Here is a 21,896-nt window from a genome sequence, read left to right on the forward strand (position 1 = left end):
ACAAAGACTATGTCAAATTTTTATTTTTTCGTCGATTACTAACAGGTGTAGTCTGATTCCTTGTATAGGTAATGTTTTATTATTTAAAAGGTTTTTTTTCAGAAGTAGAGAACCAGTTTTCTTACAGATGCCGACCGTTTAGCGTCAGGACAGTATTGTTTCAATTCTGTCTTGTCGAATTTTTGCACTCTTCGAGTACGAGATCAGAGTTTGGCAGAGTAATTTTGTGTTTTGCTTGGGTTATCTGTATTTAATTTTGTGTGCAATACGACGATCAAAGAGGAAGAAAGAGTAGCTAGCTTTCAGATGTGGGAAGATATAGAAAATGAGTAGAGACCCGGAATCTGTTATGGAAAACGTAGACATGGGGACAGCCATTAAATTAGAATTGGGTGTCAAAAGAGAAGTAGATGAGAAGCGAGGAGTAGAAAGTATGTTAGCATTGCTGTTAACGAATATGAAGGAAATTGAAAAGGGACTGAGTGGCAAGATAGAAGCTGTTAGCAAAGAAATGGGTGAAGAAGTTAAAAGGCTAGATGAAAAGTTTGAACAACGTCTGAAGGGATTTAAACAGGAATTGGTAGAGGGATTGGAAAAGAAAATTTTAGATTTTAAGTCAGATGTTAATAAGGATTTCGAGAAGTTGCAAGATGATATTAAAGAGACTTTTAAAGAGACAGAGTTTGAGTTAAATAAGGAGCAGGAGAAATTTGAGAACAGTGTAAAGGAAAGTGTAGAAGGCTTGGGTAAAAACATTAAAGCCCAAGCTACCGAATGTATGAAAGGGAAGGAGGAAATTAAAGATTATTGCAAAGGAATTTTCCGTGAATATAGGCAAAACACTAAGACAAAAGTGGAAGATATTAAAGAGGCCACTTCTAAGATTGAGAATAGAGTAGGGAGCTTAGAAAAGACGGTACAGGATAAGCAGTTTACTGTATCACCGATAGTAGTGCAGATAAAAGGTGGGAGTAGTTTCAACAATATAAATTTTGATCCTAATGGAGACGTAGATCCTGTGTCCTTTGTGAATAGTTTGAGGGGTCACTTCACTACAGATTGGGCAGAAAAAGATAAGCTGAGAACGGCAAGTGCTTGTTTAAAGGGAAAAGGTTTAGATTGGGGAGATGATGCACCAGAAAAATATGAAACATTTGAGGATTTTGTGTCAGCGTTTTTGAAAGAGTACTGGTCGAAAGAAAATCAATGTGATCTCATAGAAGCTTTTAAGAAAGCCCCATGGTATGATAGGAAGAGTCGGAGAATATGAGAGAATATTGCGAGAAGGGGATCAGCAAACTGAAACATTTGGACAGCCCATGGAGTGACAAAGACACTATAGAAGTATTGATAGGGAAGTTGCCTCCTAATAGAAAATGTGGGTTGATAGGAAATGTTAATACTATTAAAGATTTTCTTAACAGAGTGAGGGATGTAGATAGGTGGCAACAGGACTGTTCGCTTAAAGAAAACAGGAATGTAGATGATCATCATAAGAATCAGGATAGAATGGGAAGAGTGAACCAAGTAAATGTTAGAAATAGAGGAAGAGGCAGAGGCCGAGGAAATTTCAGAGGCAATAAGCAATGTTATCAGACAGTAGGGGAGTCATGAGAGGGAAACGGAACCCTGCTACAGTGATGGCCCCTGCTGGGTGGGTCATAGGTTAGCGCCTACTGAATTTTCGAATCACCATGGTGATGTAAGGGATACAGTGAAGTGTAATAGTATTAGTAATGATTATGGATATAGGGTGGGTAATCATCATGGTCTGCTGATTGAAGAAATTAGACCTGAAGTTGATGGTGAAGGTGGTAAGGAATTAGGGGACCCATGTATGGAAAGATTTTCCCAGATGTATGAGGGAGTTAAAGAATATGAAGGGCAGCCTAAGAAGATGATAAAGGAACAGAAGATATCGCAAAATGCTAGTCATAATAGTGAAGGGAAGAATATGAATAACGGTTGCAGTAAGGGAGGAGAGAAAGAAATTAGTGAAAAGGGTGCTTCCATGAACGTGATAATTTAAGAAAAGATGTTAAGCCTGGAGAAGGGTCAATTTCTGAGCTCAATGGAGAAGTGATTAATACACATGCTTTGAATCATAAAGAGAGAGTAATTAACGAGGAAGAAGTTAATGTTTTTATTATTCATAGAGATGTAGGAATAGCAGCTGATGATAAAGAGGAAGTAGGTGTTTGTGCTCTTCAGAAATGTTTAGAAGGGAATGAAAGTTCAAAGCTGAATTGTGATGGCTGGGTTCATAGTGAAATTGAGCAGGATTTGTTACATGAAGACAGTAATGATGAGGATGATAGGATTAAGCAACCTTTTGTGAGAATTGGAATGTATGGTGGGGAAGAAAAAGCTCTTTTGGATACAAGTAGTGAAACTGGTGCTATTGCTGAAAGTTTATTTAATAACAAAAAGGGGCATATTGAAGTGATGAATGTACCAGTAGTAGGTTTGAAGATAGTGGGTGCTACAGAGAAATTAAGCAAACTTATTAAACATCAAATGATTCTCGAATTGGAGATTGGGGTCATAGGTCTAGTACATAATTTTTTTGTAGTACCCTGCTTAACAGTGAATATTACATTGGGCATGGATTGGTTGACAGAGTGCAAAGCAGAGATAAATTGTGGAGAAAATTTTGTTAATTTTGAGGGTGATGGATAGGATCAGTGTGAAGTTTGATGAATTGGTTATAGACAATGACCACTTATTTGGGCATTTGAATGTGAAGATGATACCTGTAGGGACTAGTTTGGGTTATGTTAAGCTGAACTTGGATTATAGAAGTGAGGAGGATACAAATGGACTTATAGACGAGCTGGAGAACCAAATGTCCAAAGTTGAAGGGCTAGATGAATGCTAGAAGGAAGAACTGAAAGAAGTGTTGTGGGTAAATAGAGAAGTTTTTTCTGACAAACCGGGAAGAGTGAAGAATTTTGAATGTAAGTTGGATATCAAACCGCATGAACCTTTTTAGAAAAAACCATACTCCATACCATTCTCGCGGAGGGAAGTAGTGAATAAAGAGATTGAGGGAATGTTGGATTGTGGTGTTATAGAGCGAGGGAAGAGTGAATATAATTCACCTTTGGTCGTTGCAGGCAACAAAGATGGTAGTGTGAGACTAGTTATTGATGCCACAATGTTAAATGAAGTGATAATGAGAGAAACTGATAGCCCAGAGAGTATGGAGGTGATGTTACAGAGGTATCACAAAGTAAACTATCTTAGTAGTCTCGTTCTGGCCTCCAGATACTGGCAGGTGCCACTTGCCAAGAAATATTGGAAGTGCACAGCATTTTTGGTAAACAGGAAGTGTTATCAGTACACTATTGTCCCATTCGGGCTGAATATTAGTATATCTGTTTCTATACGAGCTCTTGATCAAGTATTAGGACCAGAGTTGTGTTCAAAACTAACAATATATGTGGATGACATATTAATTGCCACTGAGTCATGGGAAGAACATTGTTGTTTATTAAATGAGTTGTTTGAAGCCTTTAGGAAATGGAGCATGACCCTGAGAATCAAAAAGTGTGAGTTTGTTCGCAAGGAGATGAAGTTTTTGAGTAGAATTTTGTCAGCTACTGGTATTAAAGTCGATCCGGACAAAATGAAAGCAATTAAAGTCTGTCCATCGCCGAGGAATACAAAAGAGTAGAAATAATTTTTGAGTATGTGTAACTTTTACCAGAAGTTTGTGTCAGGGCAAGTTTTTAACAACCCATGTTTGAATTAGTTATTGAGTCCTAATGTGGACTATGTTTGGAGAGAAGAGTGTCAGAATGCCTTTAAAAACTTGAGGAAGCTTTGAAAGAGGAAAAGATTTTACACCATCTTAATCTTAGTAAAGCATTTTGTTTGGGGACTGATTCGATTGGGTACAGTATTGGAGTGGAATTGTTTCAAAATTTTGGAGATGAGGAAAATGAAGATCATAGGACCATAGCCTTTCCAAGTTGGTCATTGACTAGGTATGAGACTAATTACACTGTGACTGAGTGTGAAGCATTGGCAATAGTTTGGGGATTTCAAAAGTTTAGAGATTACCTATGGGGAAATAGAACTATCATTTATACTGATCACAGAGTCCTTATATTTTTTGGTTGGTACATAGACGGTTAACATGATGGACTTTGTTCTTACAACAGTTCCCTTTTGAGATAATGCTAAAGGGACACAGAACAAAATTGCAGATGCTTTATCCAGGTTACCATTAGTGAAGGTAATGAGGTGGGGTGTGATGTGGAAAAGGAACATGTAAAATTATTTTATATAAAAGGTGTTCAAGGGGAAAAGAAAATTGAAGGGATTTGTAAAAACATGAGAACAGAATCACTATGATATATGGAAGATGGTGAGATGTCAGTTGGAACGGAAGAATAGTAACAATTAATTGCCAAAATATTACAAAATTCATGATGGGGTTTTGATTAGGCGAACTGTTGAAAATTAGCATGATTGGAAAATGTGTTGGCCCCGAGAATATATAGATGAGATATAGATTATATACATTTGAGTATTGGACCTGTGGGTGATAAGAAGTGTGTACAGAAATTAGGGGAAAGTGTGTCTTTTGACAACTTGGTAAGGACAGTGAACAACCGAACGAAAACCTGTGACAAATTTCAAAGAGGAAAAGTTACAAAACAAACATCTAAGCTTCCTATGCAAAATATTAAACTGAATGATGTGATGGAACTGTTATCTGTGGATCTTTATGGTGCATTGCCGAAGACTAAGGACGGTTTTGCGTACATTTTTGTGGTTTTATAAAACTCTATGCATTATGTAAAGCAATTGGGAAAGCCGTTTTGAGCAAATTGGAAGGTGATTATTTTGTGAAGTTTGGGAAACCTAAGGCCATATTGTCTGACAATGGGTCACAGTTTGAATGTAAGAAGAGGAAAGAAAGTCTTAATAAACGGGGAATTACGGTAATTTACACTTCAACATATCACCCACAGGGGAACCCCGTAGGGGTTTTGCGTCCATTTTTGTGGTCTTAGAGGTATTTTCTAAATTTATACAACTTTATGCATTTTGTGAAGCTACTGGGGAAGCCGTTTTGAGCAAATTGGAAAGTGATTATTTTGTGAAGTTTGGGAAACCTAAGGCCATATTGTCTGCCAATGGGTCACAGTTTGAATGTAAGAAGAGGAAAGAAAGTCTTCCTAATCAAGGAATTACAGTAATTTACACTGCAACATATCACCTACAGGGGAACCCCGTAGACGCTATATGATGGAGATTGGCAGATTCTGCCGTATCTACTGTAGCAGTAACCAAAGTTCTTAGGGAGATATAATAGGAAATATTGAAGAGATTACGAACACTGTTGTTCATGATGTAACAGGGTTTACTCCTCAGGAGATTATAAAAGGTGAGAGACAGAAAAATTTGGTGGAGGAGAAGTTATCTTTCCCTACTAAGGAGGAATTAAGTTGGGACGAAAGGAAGAAAAGACTAAGAGAGCTGGTAGAGAAGAAACTGTTGAAAAGGAAGAAGAGACATGATGACGAAGTAAAAGGTATTGAATTAAAAATAGAGGATTTAGTTTTAGTTAAAACATACGAGAAGTCTAAAGAAATACATAGTGAGATTTCTAAATTCTTTGATGTGTACAAAGGTCCACTTGAGGTGGCTGTATACACCACCTAAATGCATTTTATCTGGTTTACCCAAAATCGAAAATGAAGTTTGCTCTTAATAATATAGTGGTTTTAAAGCGTTATAATGCAAGGAATCTGAAACCTTAATTGGTTATTTGGATAGTAAATAATTTTGTGAGAAGCAGAATATGACCTACAACTACTGAACAGTGTCAAGATAGTAAGACGACAACTTTATCTATACATATGTCAGCCAATGAAATTTTAAATAGTGACCGTATTGTGACAAATTAAACCAATTTATGTCGACTAACACAGACAAAATGATGTAGTAATCTGCAATTTTGCAAATTATATTTCATGATGTGACACACAGTTAGGGAATATGCACTCCAAAAGATGAGACATATACATCCACACACACACACACACACACACACACACACACATATATATATATATATATATATATATATATATATATATATATATATATAGGGTGTTACAAAAAGGTATGGCCAAACTTCCAGGAAACATTCCTCACACACAAAGAAAGGAAATACGTTATGTGGACATGTGTCCGGAAATGCTTACTTTCCATGTTAGAGCTCATTTTATTACTTCTCTTCAAATCACATTAATCATGGAATGGAAACACACAGCAACAGAACGCACCAGCGTGACTTCAAACACTTTGTTACGGGAAATGTTCAAAATGTCCTCCGTTAGCGAGGGTACATGCATCCACCCTCCGTCGCATGGAATCCCTGATGCGCTGATTCACCCCTGGAGAATGGCGTATTGTATGACAGCAGTCCACAATACGAGCACGAAGAGTATCTACATTTGGTACCGGGGTTGCGTAGACAAGAGCTTTTAAATGCCCCCATAAATGAAACTCACGAGGGTTGAGGTCAGGAGAGCGTTGAGGCCATGGAATTGGTCCGCCTCTATCAATCCATCGGTCACCGAATCTGTTGTTGAGAAGCGTACGAACACTTCGACTGAAATATGCAGGAGCTCCATCGTGCATGAACCACAAGTTGTGTCGTACTTGTAAAGGCACATGCTCTAGCAGCACAGGTAGATTATCCCGTATGAAATTATGATAACGTGCTCCACTGAGCGTAGGTGGAAGAACTTGGGGCCCAATCAAGACATCACCAACAATGCCTGCCCAAACGTTCACAGAAAATCTGTGTTGAAGACGTGATTGCACAATTGCGTGCGGATTCTCGTCAGCCCACACATGTTGATTGTGAAAATTTACAATTTCATCACGTTGGAATGAAGCCTCATCCGTAAAGAGAACATTTGCACTGAAATGAGGATTGACACATTGTTGGATGAACCATCCGCAAAAGTGTACCCGTGGAGGCCAATCAGCTGCTGATAGTGCCTGCACACGCTGTACATGGTACGGAAACAACTGGTTCTCACGTAGCACTCTCCATACAGTGACGTGGTCAACGTTAACTTGTACAGCAGCAACTTCTCTGACGCTGACATTAGGGTTATCGTCAACTGCACAAGAATTGACACATTGCAGGTGTCCTCGTCGTTCTAGGTCTTCCCCAGTCGCGAGTCATACGCTGGAATGTTCCGTGCTCCCTAAGATGCCGATCAATTGCTTCTAACGTCTTTCTGTCGGGACACCTTCGTATTGGAAAACTGTCTCGATACAAACGTACCGCGCTACGGCTATTGCCCCGTGCTAATCCATACATTAAATGGGCATCTGCCAACTTCGCATTTGTAAACATTGCACTGACTGCAAAACTACGTTCGTGATGAACACTAACCTGTTGATGGTACGTACTGATGTGCTTGATGCTAGTACTGTAGCGCAATGAGTCGCATGTCAACACAAGCACCGAAGTCAACATTACCTTCCTTCAATTGGGCCAACTGGCGGTGAATCGAGGAGGTACAGTACATACTGACGAAACTAAAATGAGCTCTAACATGGAAATTAAGCGTTTCCGGACACATGTCCACATAACATCTTTTCTTTATTTGTGTGTGAGGAATGTTTCCTGAAAGTTTGGTCGTACCTTTTTGTAACACACTGTATAGGAAATATATGCAATTGATATTTGACAGGCAATATATATCATATTTATTTTCTATCTGTGACAGTGAGGATAAATAAAAAATATGACACTGTAGTTAAAACCTGAAAAGAGAGAGCTTTGAAAACAATAATACAATGACAAGACTTTGTGTGGGGAAAATACGAACTCTAATGTGTATATATTCAGGTTCATAGTGTATAATTATGGCTATATGTATTTTCTTGGACTGAACACATAATGTTTGTTCTTCATTTTCATTATCGTCAAATTTCCATAGTGTAATGAATTAGTTATTTGCTTCAGTGAGAGATATGTTTTGCTTAATATGTGAAAATTATGTAAATTTTTTTGCTGTTAGATAAGTTCATCTCTTTTCATATTGATTGAAAATTTGTAATGCAAATTGACAAAGTGGCAAAGTTAAACATAAACAAATCACATGTAGCATTTGGCTTATGTGTGTAAGGACATTTTATAATAAGATGTACTGCGTAACATCTCATGATAAAATGGGGGCACATGTAAAGACAGTACTTATCTCGAAAGTCGACAATTTATTTTTCTTTTGTGTATTACCTTGTCATAGTACGTATGTATCATTTATTTCAACTATCCTTTATTTCTTAATACATCACATTGTTTCTTCATTCATTTTGCTACTATTTTATATGTTATATTGCATGAATAGGAATGTTCTGTTTTTATATGCTTTGCAAATTTTCGGTTAGGCTAGGAGATGTACTGTGTCAGAGAGAGAGCGAACAACTAATGATAGAGTGTGTGCGAGTTGTGGTATCATGGCCGGTTCGCAGGTGGAGAAACGTTGCAAAGTTCAGCGTGAAAGACTGTGATACTCGGAGGAACAATTAATTACAGTGCGTCCGCTGTGTTAATAGGAGATTGTGCATTATTAAGTGAACAGTAAAACCTGAAAAGTATGTCGAGTGTTTGCAGTGACGACTTTATATACTGTGTGAACTTGTGACAATTAGCCGTGAACCAGGCATCACTGTCGTGTCGAGACACTAACAGGTGTAATCAGATTCCTTGTATACATCATGTTTTATTATTTAAATGTTTTTTTCAGAAGTAGAGAACCAGTTTCTTCACAAGACGTTTCATGTCATTTTTTACAGATGTATATCTTACATAATTTTAAGGAAACGCAGTAGGTGGAATCGGGACAAACAAATTAATTCACAACAAGATACGTAATATTTAATTTGTAAGGGAAGAAATACTCAAGCTATATATTCATGCAGTCTCTAAAAATACATGACACCCGCGTACATGCAAGAAGGGTAAAAAGCAATTCAGCACAAATGAAAAGTATTGAGGAGAAGCTCGCCGATGAAGGCGTAATTGGAGAGCGAAGGTTGAGCTAGAAGCGGAGGTAAGGAGGCCCGAACAAGAAGAGAAAAGTCAAATACAAAGTAGACTTCGATTCGTTGTCGCAACAGAGGACGGTTGGTATATGCGATTCGAAGCAACAGTAGAAGAATAGTTTTATTTACTAATTTTTGAGGCTTTATTTTGTGACGGCTAGACAGTGCTGCTTCATGAGACCCACTATTTGTCCATATGTGGCTAAACATCAGAGGTGTAAAAAATTTTGAGGGTTGCCGAAGCTCTCTGGAACAGTAACGTGTTTTAGACAAAAAGATGAATTTTAGTGCATTTCATTTTAACCATTCACAGTATACTTTGAGATTGTAACATACGATTTCGTTTTATTATTCTGTATCTTTCTTTCAGTGAAAGATAACGGTGTAAGTTTCAAGAACAGCGTATTTAACAGCTAATATTTTCAACAAATCTATAATTATACGACATATTAAGAAGCAAGTCAAAACTGGCATTGTGTAAAGACCAGGTTGGTCTGTAAAGGATGGCGACGGTCAAATAGCAAGTACAAAACTATGGGTAACAACAATTTTTGATGGTGAGGAGCCACAATCGATATGCCACTATTCTGCAATTGTATTTCTGAAGTTTATCGTCGATCCTAGGACTGAAACCGATGCTCTGTTTTACATAAAGAATATAACCTGTAAAAGCTACGTAGCAACGCAGAATATTAATACACAGTATATAGATCAGCAACTAATCCCACTGCCTTTAATTTTATTCTCACTAATAATATTGAGACAGTAAATAACGACAGGAATAACAAAACTCTCAGAATTAATATACAGAATTCAAGTGTCCAGTAGATTCAAAAATTTGCTATAACAGCGAATAATTGCTTTCACTGACTCCTTCATGCCTATGTTTTCTCAGTCAGACAATGTTAGAAACTAGAACTAGCAAGGTAAAACATTTTTCCACAAATTGTCAAATTGGAAGTCGAAGAGCAAGTTACATATATTACGATGACAGCAAACGTTTTTCAAGTAGACTCATCACTGTAGGCATCCAATGCTTTTAATGTGTGTTACATGCGCAGAATGTAAACTGGCAACGCCACCAACGCACAATACCACTAAGCTATGAAACAGCTGTAGAAAAACACCGCATCCTCGTGGTCTATGTGATGGATAAGACGACTAATTTGCGACATAAATCTCAATGTAAGCAGCAATTTCTGTTGCAACGTGCTTCCTGGACCAAATAACATACATTTCCTACGTCTTCAGTGCGAATCATGTAGCAAATGTAATTTAAAGGACAAAAAATATTGAGTGGATTTACTAACATAATTATGAACCACTCAAGAAGGTAAATCGATGGTCACATAGTTGTCAAACGTATTCTACGGAGTTACCATTGACCATTAGACTAGCAGCAGGAAGAAAACGTTCGCTCAGCCGCTGTGCTGAGATAGCTACCACTGGCGAAGCTCGCGCATCGAAGGCGCCACAGGATCGTCTGCCACCACTTCGTGGGAAATGGAATACCTCAAGTATAAGCCAATGGGTTCTATTCGCCTATCTGTGACTATGACTTGGCGCTAAAGTGTGGTTATGGATAGAACGTATGCTCAGATTGCGAATCTAACATCATAACTAAAGACGAGGGGAAATGAATTAGGCGTCCTTCCTCTTCTGTAACATCATATATAATTTAGTTATTCCGTCTTAAAAGAACTACGCAAAATATAATTCACCAGGAGAGAATAACTATTTAGCAACACCAGATGATGTTAACAGTTTGCCGACGTGAGTTAGCCGTGCGTTCAACGGCGACATATCGCGGACCTCGCGGCTGCTTGCGCGGTCAGTTCGAATCCTTCCCCGGGCATTGTTTATGTTAGGTTAGGTAGGTTTAAGTAGTTCTAGGTCTAGTGGACTGATGACCTAAGCAGTTGGGGCACATAGTTCTTAGAGCCATTTTTTGTCCTTTCACGTAAATTTTCCTTACGTAATCGGCCATATCTTTAGATTGCGTTGACATAGAAGCTCATCTTTTACACCACCAAGGGACCGTGTACCGCAGGAAGTGCGATACATTTCCGCTTATTATATCTACCCGTACTCGAGGTAAACTGGTTTTAAGGGTTGGGTAGACAGACAGACGGTCAAGAAAGTGATACAAGAAGGGTTCCATTTTTACCGATTTAGGTGATGAAATCCTAACAAAGAAAACAGCTACGATAGTTACAGAAGATGGGGGCCGCATAAATAATTCCCCCCACTCTTTATCCGAAATTTTCTACTGGCAGGTGATACATCAGCATATTACTCGTAGCTACGCTTTCGAACCAAATCACGTTTACAAGAGTGCCTATAAAATCCATTTGTCAATACACGTGGTAATTCAGATCCCTGTACAAACGCCACCGCGTGTTAGAAGTGCGAGCATTCCCATTGCTAGCTAGCTTACGAAACACTTCGGCTAACGAACGTTTGCTGGCTGTGGGGACTCTAATGGAGAATCCGAAAAATTGTAGAATACTTTTGGCAGCTATTTAACAGTTTATTTCTTGGGATGGTGCAGAATTATCCTACTAAATTCACTCCGTAATAACAGTATTTTGTTATTTCGATAAACATCCCGAATTATTGTCACATAAGCGGTGACATACAGGTAGAAAATTCATGTTTTTGAGTCCAGAAAGCTCTATGTAACAAAAACTGCAGATTATGTTGGCATTTTAATTGCGAAATTGCGGGCTTATTCACATCTGGGGTAATAACAGAGGGCTGTTTAACTGGGTTGTCTGCTAGTGTATTTGAATATGTTTGCTACTGCAAGGGAGTTACGGTTTGTTTTCGGTTCTAATCTCGATGGAGGCAAATAGACTATCAGTAAAGCAATTTTAAAAAATTCTCGCGCCCGCAATGCGTTTTATTGCTACCTCTATTCTGTACCAGCACCCTGTGCTTGTAAATACGAAAATCTTGTAGAATTTCATACTTGTTACTGCCTACTTTTTCCGCTTCTTTCAGTAATTGAATTAACTTATGTATTACACTGAATGATTTTTAACTGAATTTCGCTTTGAATCTTCACGCATTGCTAAATTTGCACACTTCCATGGTAGGTCAGCAACGGTAATCCAGTACGACTGGGCTGAACATTGACACTGACGGTTTCGCAGCCGAATGCGCATAGTATTTTGCTGATTCGTAACGATCTGGGGTACTATGTCTTATTAAAACAGTTATGTTATCTCGGTAAGCTGAAATAAAAAGAAACTGCTATGAGCACTATGGGACTTAACTTCTAAGGCCATCAGTCCCCTTGAACTTAGTACTGCTTACACTTAACTTTCCTAAGGACATCACACACATCCATGCCCGAGGCAGGATTCGAACCTGCGACCGTAGCGGTCGCGCGGTTTCAGACTGTAGCGCCTAGAACCGCTCCGCCACCGCTGAAATTCATTTTCATTAGTACAGTTCATACTAATTAGCGTTTCTTCGTTCTTATATATCTTATATTTACTTGTAGTGTTTAACAGACTAATTGGTATTAATATAGTCTTACACATGATTGAAAACAGTCTGACAAATTTCGAATAGTTTGTCCATTTCACGTCTGTGCATAATATGTTGGTAGCACTTTGTCGCCTGGCCTGTTACGCAGCGTAGTAGAGTTTAAAGCTGTGCAGATCAGCATAACTAAAAGGGTAGGTTTCTCGCTTGGTATGTCCACGACTATACATGAGCAATTACACGACGTGAAGTACCGTAATTAAGTCAGTAGTCGCGACTTAGGACAATTGTGCTCTATATTATACGAATTACAGATTTTCTTTTCATCACATCACGCTTACAATAGGGGTTTGTTGCGTCTGATTCTCGAGAACTTGGTCAAGAGAAACTATGACAATTCGTTCTGTAGAGCATCTCGAGGTTCTACGTCGCCCGAGGTCATAGTGATGTTATGGGCCTTTGGTTGGGAAGGGTAACCAGTCTCTGGAGTCTGCCTTCTTTTCTTATTCAGTTACAACAAATCCATTCTCCCTTTTCCTTTTCATTCTTATCGTATGCACGGTTCAGATCTATCCTTCCATCTGTCTATATTGTATAGTGTCCATCACTGAACTCTTATCCGTTTCACAGGACTATTGAGATTGATTTACACAGATGAGACGATAGGACGTGGACAATGACTGAAGAAAGCGTATAGCAAATTTATGTTCCGGCACGTTAGGTATTCTGGAGGAGAGGATACCCCAGATAAAGGTGACAGAGACATAGCGAATGACGCGATAAACATTTGAAAGACGAACTAATGAAGCGTCGTTTGTTTGACAAGCGCTGACGCCATAGTGAGAAACGTACTTTGAATAGGATAGACAGCGCTAATAACGGAATAAGGAGGAATTGGATAATTGTACCCAATACTCTTGAGGAAAAGCATAGAATTAGTATGTAAAGAATACTATGAACTGTTAAATTCGGAATACGCTGAACGACGAATGTTCTCATGAACACATATTAGTCGTAAATTTAAAAATCCTATTATAGCATAATGGGAACTAATTCATAATGACGCGTATAAATAGTCGAGTAAGAGAAAAATATGTTATATACAATGACACAAGCCTTAAGCTGCAGTAGGTAGGGGTTAGGTTAAATTAGACTTTCTGTAACGGAGGAAAATGTGTATGTACTAGAGAATTACGATGAGTAGCTTATAGTGACATCCGAGTACTGCCAAATGAGTAAAATAAGAAACCTCAGGGTAATATTGTAAAGAAACAATAAAAATTAGGTGCTATATGATTCAGTTATTAAAAAGGGTGTAGTGTACCCACATTGTGCAGGGATGGATTCAAGACTGGTAAACAGATCCTTAAGAGACTGTTTTACGCCGAGGGTCAGGTGCATTTAGGAGAGAGATGGCCAGTACCGTATACTTTCAGGGATGTAAATGGGACTCTGTAACCAAAATAAAGTAAGAAAGATCTTACAATATCTTCCCAAAGAAGTGGAAGATTATTATTTGGTAATGTTGCTAAGTGGTTACAGAGACAACTGACATGTAGCTTGAAAGAGCTTCCTTACTACTTAAGATAAACAGAAAACTCCTAGCTGTGAGGGAAGGGCCGGCCGTAGTGGCCGAGCGGTTCTAGGCGCTACAGTCCGGAACCGAGCGACCGTTACAGTCGCAGGTTCGAATCCAGCCTCGGGCATGGATGTATGTGTTGTCCTTAGGTTAGTTAGGTTTAAGTAGTTCTAAGTTCTAGGGGACTGATGACCACAGTAGTTAAGTCCCATAGTGCTCAGAGCCATTTGAACCATTTTTTGTGAGGGAAGGTGATCTTGTATATCTCCTTATGTAGTAACGAAGTGGTATTTTAAATATTGGGGTGTACTTGTGAAGGACAGTAAGGAATCCATATAAATTGCCTCGAAAAATAACGTAATATACGTTTGTACGTTACGTGTTAAAAAAGTTAAATGGAAACATAAGCTGTGGTCATCGAAACACCTAAAAGCAAATTTGTCTTTTACAACATGAGACCCAAGCAAAATGTAGTATCTACCTACAAGAAGTAATCTCAAATATTAATGAAGACTGAATATGCACGCACCGCTTCCCGTGAGATCACCGAAGTTAAGAGCTGTCGGGCATGGTCGGCACTTGGATGGGTGACCCTCCTGGCCGCCATGCGCTGTTGCCATTTTTCTGGGTGCACTCAGCCTCGTGATGCCAATTGAGGAGCTACTCGACCGAATAGTAGCGGCTTCTGTCATCATAACGACAGGGAGAGCGGTGCGCTAACCCCACGCCCCTCCTATCCACATCCTCCACTGAGGATGACACGGCGGTCGGATGGTCCCGGTAGGCCACTCGTGGCCTGAAGACGGAGTAAGTATGCATGCAAATGCGAAAGAAAGCATTTAAGATTTGCACGAATTTTGACCGAGTGAATAGAAAGAAAAAAGGTTTTCTTGGTAATTCATGACCTATTAACAACCACACAGTGAACTCATGAAATATGAAATTCATGTGCCTGTTGTATATGTTTAACAGTCACAGTGTGTGTTATTAAGAGTTATTGCACAGCATCTCAGTTGGAGATATACTATAACGTTGATAATATACTGTATATGCTTAAGAAAATTGCGCACGACATCTTTGCCTTGGCATGTTCAGCATGAATCCTGGTTCACTGCGAACAATCTTCCCAAAGAAAGATGATCGCGATGGAGGAAACAAGTAGAAACAGTGTGCAAGGCGAAGTTACAGATTGTCCGCGCCGCTTCATTTTGGCACAGATGCTACGGGAGTGCCGACGTGCGTCGGCAGTCAACGCGCGACATCTACCGGCTGGGCGAGCACGTTTAGACCATGACGCCCCCAGTTAAAGGTGTCATGAGCTGGCCGGAGTACGCAGCCTAGCGACAATGTCCGCGTCATCATCCAGACATACCAATTATCTTTCAATGTACCTCTGACTGTCTGTACGACGTTTAAATCTGATGTGTTTGAACGATAGGTGTCTGTTATCACTGACATAGCTCGGAGTAAAAGCTGTGATCTTTCATTTAGCATTCCCTGCAAGAAAGAAAGAAGTCCAGTAGACTTGCATGTTGGAGCACGGCGGTGGTAAGGAGGATCGCGAAAACGGTACGAAGTAGTAAGACTTTGTCAAGTCGTGCCCATATACACTCATAGCTTTTACACCAGCCATTCGGAAATTTTGCACAGAAAATACTCTGCCGTACAGTATTGGCAGAAACCACCCTTTGCCATGCAACACTGGCAGGAAGGCCTCTCTGCTACAAATAATCGATATGTAGCACCTTGCCCTCAACCGCTTTTGTAGGAAGCACCCTCTGTCACGTATCATCGGTATGAAGCATCAACTGTCATGCAGCTTTGTTAGAAAACAACATTGGCCACACTTTATTTATGAGAGGCACTCTGACAGAACGTTTCTTCCTTCTTTATGTATCCCCAGGATAATCGTTATGCTCAACTTCATACATCCAACTATACGTCAGCTTTATTAGTTACATATCAGTTGTGTCGGTAATAGCTTCATACACAACAATATATTAACCCATTTTGAATGACAGAAACGAGAATTGTAAACGTAGTACACAAACACCCCCTGCGATAGCTTCAGGTATACGCAGGGAGTGAAACTACCCACGGGTGTGTTCCAGTTGTAAATCATCGTTTAGTTAAACTAATGAAAGTCCTACAGACTGGTTACACTCTGAAAAATAAATGGGTAACTCAGTCGATGAATAAAATCTTTTTAGTTGAAAGAACAACAGAAAACAATACGTCGGTTTCAATTGAAAATAAACTATGACTAATTCAGCCAATATGCAAAACTGAAATCACTGTGTCACTTGTTTTTATACGGTTTCGCTCATTGACTGGTTCATTATAAAGAAATGAATAAATAATAATGAAGTCAAGACATAAAACTACAATCCACTGATTCGATTGTTCTCATTAGCTTGCTCCCCACAAACTGGTTTCAGTCAAAGGAATGAATGCATAGTTCAAATGACACGTAAAGCTACTACCGAATTTATCGATGGTTTACCAACAACTGAGTAAATCGATTGTTTTCCCCTCGTTGATGCCTTCACTAAATAAAACCACAAACGTTTTTCTTTGAATGCAATCTTTTTTTTTTATTAACATAACGCCCCGCAATCATCGACAGTACCTTCAGAGGAGAACGTTGTTGATATCGTGACAACAGTGAAAAGTTTGCTAGTTTATGTTGACGTGACTGTTGATCTGTGACATGGAATTGTTACCCTCTTTGTGCCAAGGACTTTATACCTGACACTAATGTCATCTTTGAGAATTTGTAGAAACAAATTCGACTTACTGGCTTCTCCACACTACTTGTAAGGGTGTAAGGTAAGTATGTTGTGTAAAAATAAATTCGATTGTTTCGTTACTCACTTGTGATCCTATTTCAACGGCATTTTTGTTGCTCTTTATTTGTGCCTTTATTTTTATATTTCTGTGCAAAGCTAAATATTTTAGAATTCTCAAGGGAGGCAAAAAGCGTGTCACGGATACGCGGTTTGTGCCGTAATGACATGTCCATATGCAGAAAATATCAAAATTCTGCTTCTGATGTGGAAAAATTCATACAACTTTAATGACAGACGCGGACGTACGTAATATTCAGATAGCAAAATAAGATGAAATGAAGTGATTATGTGGCATTATTAGCAGAGACACTCCGTCTGGGGTGCTTCGCACACCTAGTACAAGTCTCTCTATTTGAAACCATTTCGGGGACTTGGCGCGTCGATGAAGACGAGATGAAATGGTGAAGACTACACAAATACCAAGTCCCGGAGCGGAGAAAATCTCCGACCCTGCTGGGAATCGAACGTAGGACTGAAAGATCTAGCGTTTGCGACGCTAAGAATTAGACCATGACCTTGAAAATACCAGAATCTGCTTGTAAGAAGCTGTCAAATAACCATGTAAAGAAGCGATGTTGAAATTGAAAGATATTGTCTTGAAACTCTTTGAGTTCTTTCCAAATAACCAGCCGTAGTAATAGTTCCAAGCGCATTGATCATTTATGAAGAAATGTCAGATAGGAGAACTTTAATAGGAAGAATGGGTTGCAATTAATTTGGAAAATCGTCCGATTACACTGTGTACTGTATACAGAAGTACAAAACAGAAGTAATTATAGGGGTACCATTAAACGTCGTTATTATAGTTATCTATAATGAAATGAAGATTAGCATCGATTAGAAGCCAAATTTAGACACATAAAAATTATTCCTAAAGGTAAACGACCGTTATTTTGCTGATCGTTGTATGTAATGTATTCATTTATGCTATTCTCAGAGTTGACAAAAATAGCACAAGTAGCGGATAACGGCTAGGCCCCATAAACCATAACACATCGTTGCGTTCTGGCTGACGGCCACACAGTTTATGGCCAACAGAGGCTGTAATTCTAAATCGGCATTGTCAGGAACAACAAGTGTTTGCGTTAGACGCAGTTTTTGTAGCTTATTAATCGCATTGCTATTCAGAGTAGCCGTTTGTTTTTCCACTTCCTCGCATTCGCTCGCTGGCTGGCTGTTGTTTGTTTATTACTGTAAGTCAAACAATACCAGCCGTTTCGAACGCATCGAGAATAACGACCCTGGAGGCAAAAAGAGAATTACCCGGGTGGTATTGACTTTTGTTTCACGATCGTCGTGTTGCCTATGGAGTGCTTGCGTACCCTTTGCGTTGGTGGTTTCCTTGTGTATTCCATGACCACACTCGTATGTTGACCGTTACTGGTAGGCAATAGGTGGTGTCGTCTAACCTCAACATCTTTCTGTTTGTAACGGCTTCAAACATTTTGTTGTGTGGGACATCTGTTGTTGCACAGCTCTCATTAGTGCTGCTATTTATCACAGAAAGGGGCTTTTACGAGTTGCACTAAACCACCCCGGCTTTGGATCATACGAGCTAAGTTAATGCAAATAAACTCTAATACATCTGTCTTAGAAGCTTTTTCTGACGGTTAATTAATTACTGACTCATACTACACTCGTGTATCTTAGTTGTATGGGTAAATAATATCCGTAGATTTCATGCGTATTGTCTACACGTATCACTTGGAGGTTTTCCACCACAATTAAGCCTTCTCGTGATTAGTATACAGTTCAGTTGTTTCTTTCAGGACATCACTCGGTCGAAAAACATTGACATTCTTTTTTACAAATGAAACGGAGACAACAATGTTATGTTGAGGCCACCTTGGAGTCGAACATTGCAACGATACTATGGACCGAAGGTCAGTTCGCTCACCTAGGTAAGCCAAAAACGCGCGTCACTGACAGTGATACGTGCTGTAACTCTAGAAAACACCTGTGTTCAGCGCTAGTGTACGAGTGCCGTAGACAAAAGCTGCTAAAGTTTGCTTTATCCGAATGTGTGATTTGGCTAGTCAGTTTCTTTATGAAAGGCAGCCATCCCAGCATCCTCTAAAGGAACGTAGCAATGAAGTTTGTTAAATTACATTCCAGAAATTTAGACTTCCGACCTCCAATGTAACTAGTTATTTTTTGTTTACAGCGAAAAGAAATAGGGGGCAGAATGTAGCCAAATTGAGACTAGTGTTAACAAACAGCAACAGGAAGTGAAATATCAACAAAAATTACCACTGCTTCTTTGAAAAAGTGGCTCATTTTGATATGGTGTGTATCCCGTTACCAAGGCGACATCGTAGTAGTTTCCCAGTAGCCGTAAAAGGGGGAGAGGTGGGAGGAGGGAAGAACACAAGTCGAACCATACCTTCTGACGATATCGTACATAGTACCACGGGAGTCAATTCAGATCCCTTTCGAGTTCGGCTTCTATTGGTTTCCCCAGTGTTCTATTAATAACACATGACAGTAATTTGTAACTACGACTTATCAGACTGGCGGTTCGGTAGTAATCACAAATCACATCTATCAGCACCTGCCTTCTTTGGAAATGGTATTATTAAATTCTTCTCGAAGTCTAAGTCTCATAAAGTTTCACGTCAGATGGAATACTTCTGTCACTTCTGGTTTGTTCCCACACACATCTTTCAGTCTGTCAAATTCTTCTCATATTATCAATTCCTCATTATCAGTAACGATCTCCTTCCTTGCCATAATATTGCCATCAAGTTCATTTTCCATGTGCAGCCCTTCCATCCATTCATTCCACCTTTTTGTTTTCGCTTCTTTGCTTAACACTGGTTTGCCATCTGGGCTCTTGATATTGAAACAAATGCCTCACTTTTATCTAAAGGTCTCTCTAATTTTCCTGTTGGCAGCATCGACTTTCATTTAGTTATGCATGCAACCACACCCTTGTCCTATAGCCATTCGTGCTTAGCTATTTTGCATTTTCTGGCCAGTCTCAGACTTAAGACGCCTGTGTTGCCTTTCAAATGGTTCATATGTTGCATTTTTACTACGTGTTCATAAATTTGCTTTGTTGTTTTCTGTCTGTTTGGTACAAATTTTACAGTTGATTTTAAACATACTTCCTGATTAGCTAAAGGCCTGATATCTTTAACATAGCTCAGGAAAGGATGACAATGCAATATTAACTTTCTTTCTTGTCGGTCTGTTTAGTAGGAGTGAGGGTGGGGTTGAAGAAAGTAGGTAACACATGACAGCTGGGTAGCTCAGTAATTAGGTGACAGATAACAGGTCACAACTTTTTTGCAGCCCAGTGCATGTCTTAGCCAATTGATTGAGAATATAGGGTTGTGCAAGGAGTTCATAAAGCATTCTCACGTTGTGATAGTGGGTGAGGCAGGAACCAATATTGGCATGGTTCAGGGCTACTGTATTGAGTGTGACCTGTTAAAAATAGCGTCTGCAACGAACCATACAAACTTGGGCTTGGTTCCTGGCTTCATGCAGTATGATTGGCCCCAACTGAACAGCTCCATCAGGAGGGTCCATACAGAGTTAGATCAGCTGGTTTGGGAGGCTTCTTTTCCAGGCACAGGTTTGGTTCTTGTTGGTGCTATTGGTAGATGGGAATCCACAAGGCAAGGCATGCATCTCAGTAGGAAAGGGAAGGGTAAATTGCCTGGGATGGTAGCAAAATCCTTAGGGGGGGGGGGGGGGGGGTACACGGAAACTCGCAGGATTACCTCTGTTTTAGGCTAAGATCAGTGCCAAATCTTTCAACATTGAATGAAATTTAGCTTAATGAGAGGCTCAGACAGGCAAGTACCAGTCATGTTAAAATATCTTTGGATGGTCATATCCCCAATGTGAAATTTTCAGCTACTTCTGAGAAACTTTGAATTTTTCTTTTTAAGGAAGAGGGAAGCAGATTTTGTTTGTGGGGATTTGAATGCTAATTTTCTGGTAGTGTGCGATAGGAAGCATAGCTCTGAAGTATTACTTGGTTCTTTCAATTGGATGTAACTTATTGATTATCCTACTGGGGTAGTACAGGAAAGCAGCATACCAATAAAGGTATTTATAAGATAAATTTAATCAAATAAAAACTTTTCCTGTGAGAAATGAATTTACTGATCATGATGCACAGCTAGTCACAGTACATGATATAGCTCCATACAGCAATGCAAAACAACCCTCCAAAATAGTGCACACAATTAATAATTTAACAACTGAAAATGTTAGGGAAAGCTTGCAGCAGTTAGACTAGGATGGGGTATACAGGAAATTTGATGCTAATTTAAAATATCAACTATTATGTGATACCTTAGTGAATATAATTATTAGAAAACAGCTTCTGTAAGAAAACAATGAAACATAATGGTAAGAAACCATGAAAAAAGCAATGGCTTACTAATGGGATAGAAAATCTTATAAACTGAAAAGGGAACTTTATCTTATATCTAGGAGAAATAATGATTCATAATCAGACAAACATTATAAAAATTACTGCGCCCTATTAAGAAAACTTATTAAAAGTCCAAAGGTATATGTGTTATGTCTAAGATTAGTACCCCAAATAATAAAATTAAAACAGTTTGGAATATTGTTAAGAGATAAACAGGGCAACTGAGAGTGTGGGAAGACTTTATTTATACCAAGCCTAAGGAAAAGTTCGTTAACAAACAGTCTGAAGCAGAAAATATTATGTATAATCATTTTGTAAGTCTTGTAGAGAAAACAGGATCCAGCTGTTCATTAGAAAATGAGAGGCTCTATATGGAAGAGACAGTACCTATGCAATTCCATAAAACTCAAATTCAGCCCACTTCTCCTAGGAAAATAGTAAATTCACTAAGAAATAAAAGTTGGCATGGAATGTATGGTATTTCCAACAGAGTACCAAA

The sequence above is a fragment of the Schistocerca serialis genome, chromosome 2 (genome assembly GCF_023864345.2).
Source record: "Schistocerca serialis cubense isolate TAMUIC-IGC-003099 chromosome 2, iqSchSeri2.2, whole genome shotgun sequence".
NCBI classification, from domain to species: Eukaryota; Metazoa; Arthropoda; class Insecta; order Orthoptera; family Acrididae; genus Schistocerca; species Schistocerca serialis.